We start from the raw sequence: 4,623 nt of genomic DNA, 5'->3' as shown, positions 1-4,623 counted from the left end.
AAATGAATGGGGGCTCTATGTAGAACTGTGTGATAACAAAGCTGTCATGGCTTCAAACCGGTGTGGTTAGTAACCCCACTTCTGACCCCGATTTACTCATGTGGAGAAAACCTGACAACTAATCTGGGGAACACGGACCATCCAACACTGGACATTGCTTTTCCACAACTCAGCAGAAGGCTGGTGCTGGTATTGTTAAACTTGGAGATGCATCTCAGGAAGGGAGATCTTGCTGCATGATTTGGGCCTGCACAAATTCTGGAAAGAAATTGTGAAACTTGGGAAAGGTACGCCTTTCTTACGGGGCGGTCAGGATGACAGCATCGTCACACAAGCCCRAAAAAAGGCCCTGCCCAGGGGACACGTGGAGGCTGTGGGCGGGTGGTGGCCATCCGAGATTTATCAGCTGCTTGTGGCTGATTATCAAGATGTCCAAAAGGATTCCTCTGCTGTTTGTAAGCAATTCAGTGCTGTGCCTAATTTTAATCTGCAGTGTACTGTCTGTCCACATCTGTTGTATTAAAGTGTTCATTAGCATTTAAAGGAGAAGTGGATGGTATTGATCACGCCTATTAAAATTAAACAATGAAGCAATAGTCACTGATTACAAATCCTCTTGCTGCACCAGGATTGCTGTGTAAAGCAACAGTAAGTGAACCTGTCAGAAAAAAAAATCTTCATACCCAATGCATGCCCCAACTGTRGCACCAAAGCTGCTCTTGTATTAAAATAGCAAGAGATAAAATACTCAATGACTAACCATTTTCAATGCCAGAACGAAATTCATATTGGAATATATTTGCGTACATTTCCCATTTCAAGTGTGATTTTTTTTAAAATTATGAAATATATTTTATGTACTCTCCCTTGGATGGTCTTCCCCCTTAACTTTGCATAAGCGAAAAACTCTCGGCAAGATGTGCTTTTCCATCTCATTTCCATTACTCTCAGCATGTCTAGTCTCTATCTTGGTAATAATTACTTACAAAAAGCAAAATGTGCTGTAGAGCCTCTTTCATTGCCCAATACTTTACTAAGCAGAATGATTTATTGCCATGTTTCAMCAATGTGCAGCCACCTCTGGCTAGAAGACTAGGCACAGCAATATGGAAAATTGGAAAGTCTTGGGCAAATGCATGTCCACAAATCATTACTCTTTGGAAAGGACCTATGCTGGATTTTGTTAGACTTTTCTCACAAATCCATGAAAAACACATATATTTAAGCACCAGTATATTTAGATTTGCACCCTAAGAACTGAGACGTACTGCCCTCAGTCCATGGGCATGTCCTCAGGAGTGATACACACTCCCTCCGTGGCTGGCTGTGCCAGTGGCACAACATACCATTACTAGAAATTCACGCCTTGTTTTCCTGTCTCTCATTTCTTTTGGTCTTCAGATCTCCATGCACTGACGTTGCTGTTTCCTTCGTCCCCAGAGGTGCTAAACACCACCTGCGTTTCCTCTTCCACAATTCAGTATGCTCTGAACTGTAACATGCCTGTTCAGTGATGGCTGCTAGACTGGATGAAGAAAAATAGAGGAGAGTCACGAMGGAAAGTTCAGAACTGGACATCCAAAGTAAGGGAGTATTTGCATCCAGTGGAGAGAATGCTTATAAAATCAGATACACATTTTCTTTATCCTTTTTTTTTTAATGGAAGTGTGAGACTGACTGTCRCAGCTTGCACAGAATCTGTTCCTGCACAGGCTGCCTCTCCTGCAGACAGCTTCTGACTCCACATCTCCCGGGAGTCCCAGGAGTTGTCTGGCTCTACCTGGAAGCTAGACACTGGCAAAAAGATTTTTCCATGAACAGCAACGTTTCTCGCTGGCTGCTAGCACTTAGCGCTGCTGGTCGGTCGGGMGGCAGGAAGCAGTGTTCGGTTCAGGCAGGAAGAGGGGTTGGTGTCAGCAGTAAAGGTCCTGGGCTTTATGAAATCTTATAAGCTTCCCTCCAAGCTGTTGTGCTCATTGCAGGAGCAAAGAAGCTTGATGCTCMAGACGTCTCATGTGCAGCTCCCTCTGACAACCTGAAGGCACCTCTGAAAGGAGGGGAGAGCTCAGAGAGCTTGGTTGTGTCCTTTTGGTCATCTGTCTGGGCAGGGAGAGGAGGAAACTGTGGAGAAACCCGTCTTCCAGCACCGATCCCCTCACACAGGACTTTCCTTTCCAAAGCCTTTACGGTCACAGAAAGATGATTGGCGCAGAGGTCCAAAGGGCCCCAAAAGGGCTTTTCCTCACCCTGCACCTCTGTGACATGAGCAGACCCTCCCTCCTCCAGGAAAGCGGAGCTGCAGCGACCACCGTTGCTGTACCCCGCGCAGGAGGAGTGTTACCCCGTTGGGTGTGCGCTTCGAGCCACACCGTCACCTCTCGCTGCGCTGCATGGCGAGGGGCAAGACACCGCCGTACCCACGCTGCTCGCTTGTCCTTATGAAATGCTGCRGCAACGACAGGCAGCGAGACCAGCTCCTGCTTCGCGGAGTCCCTCAGCGTGCGGCCCCACTTCGAGCCAGCTGCCGCGGCCCGGGAGCAATCCCCAAGTATTTTAAGGCTTTCTGTAAACTTGCTTCCAAGAATACTGGGACACATTTCAAGAACATACACTTACTTTTTTGATTGTGCTAGTGAATGCACTTTGATATATTAATATTACTATTAYTGTTACTGTTATTGTTATTATTATTATTTAGATGAGGAAAGACAGGCAGTTCTTCCATAATTGTGGAGACCTCCAGACGCAGAGACCTCTTGACTTTTCCCATCACTAAAATGGAAGCAAATAGCTGCGCCACCTCTGAAAATTGCATCTGACACACTTATTCTGTGCGTGTGTGTCTACCACAGAAGTGTTTATACATAATTTTCTTACCTAATGAAGTGCCAAAGCTTAACAGTTCAAGTCAGTTTGTCGCAGCGAGTTAAGAGGTCATGGGGGAGAGTCTATTATGGCAGCAACACTAACAAGGGTCTGCCAAGACCTTGCCTGGGGATGCGCGGMCGCGGCCGGCCGCAGAGCAGCAGCGTGAGCGCGGGAGTCGACGCAGCCCGCGGCCGTGCACGCCAGCACCTACAGCGACGCCGTGGCCGAGCCGAGGCGAAGGGCAAAGAAAGCAGCCCGCGGGAGGCACGGCAGATTGATTCCCGATATCCACTTGTATCCCACAGCTATACGTTTGCAGAACGTTTTGCAAGGGCTTTCTTTATGGTGTGACTTGATGTATTTTGTGCTTGCAAAAGAAAATACATATCAAGGCCCAAGAATGAAAAGGGCTGAGAGCTTGAGGTTTTGCAAGCGCCTGCTGGGCATTAACAACAGCTACTTTTGATCAGCACCTTTTGCTATGCATTTTGTGTTATGGCTTCAGGATACTTAAATGAATATTATATTTACACAGCCGTAATCTGCATCACAATGCTCGGTGCGCTGAATGATCTGTTACAACTTTGAAGAATCATTAAGRTTCGTATCAAAACTGACCACACCTTAGCTGCGCTCTTAGGCACTGATTCATACAGCTTCCCATAGGGTCCATTATCGGCTATTACTTTTTCTCTCCCTGGGCTGTGTTTATRCTGTTGGTTTTCCATCTCTTATTATGTCCATTTCTATGGCCTWTCCAGTTTGCGTACAAAAAACACAGTATCACAGAGGATTAGATGTGACCACCTTTGATTCAAAGCGCAGGACATTACTCTGCCTTCTTTAATAAGTAACTCACAGCAAAGCTCAAAGATATGCATACATTTTAAATKAAAAAATATTTTTTTTCTTGGAGATAGAAAAGAGGGGAAAAATATTAATTGCATTGTGGAGGTATTTTGCAGGCTTGGTATAGCTGGTCTTAGCTATAAATGGACTATCATGCTAAATATTTAAATTTATATTTGTTTTTATTTTAAAAASTCTGATTGTACATACCGAAGTCAAAATATTTACAATTAACAAAAAGCACTTCATAAAAGTAATGGCCAGCAAAACTGTAGTGGTCTAACTGTAATTAAAGTAAAGCTGCWAAAATAGCCATGCTCCTCCTCCTGTATAAGAACAGATGTCCTTTTCAGGYTGCAACCAGTTGCAGGTTACCTCGTATACACCTTATTGTATCTCGTGTAGCAGTGCTAGCCACCACTCACTGGAGGGTGATGTGAACGAACGCACATGCTTGATCAGATTTATTACGGAAACACACCTTTCAAGAGAAAGAAAAACAATTAGCRTGTTATAGGTTACCGATTCACAACTTACATCGTAAATCAACGTCTGATTATTTTAATGCAAAATGCGTTTAGCTTCACGTTATTGCACCGGCGGCTGCAGTAAAACACTATAATTTGCTCAGATGAAGAGGTGATTGGACAGCTCTTGCAGTAATTTTTAATTACTGTCATTAGCGGCCGCAATCTTACTCTTTTCGGARGAGCTGAGAGCCGTGTTGCTGCCCTGAGCCCCAGGTACGCGCTCCGCCCCCCGCCCCGGCCCGCAGGGCTGTCATTAAGGGCTTAGCGGGGCCCGGCTCCGCGCGGCGCGGGGCGGCCGGCGGCACGCGGCGGGGCGGGGCGGGGCGGCCGCCCGCGGAGCCGGGCATTTTAAGTTTTCCTTTTCTGTGTTTTTTTT

Source organism: Rhea americana, unplaced genomic scaffold (genome assembly GCF_003343005.1).
Source record: "Rhea americana isolate MKP2758 unplaced genomic scaffold, rheAme1 scaffold_12, whole genome shotgun sequence".
Lineage (NCBI taxonomy): Eukaryota > Metazoa > Chordata > Aves > Rheiformes > Rheidae > Rhea > Rhea americana.
Note: the sequence above shows the minus strand (reverse complement) of the source record.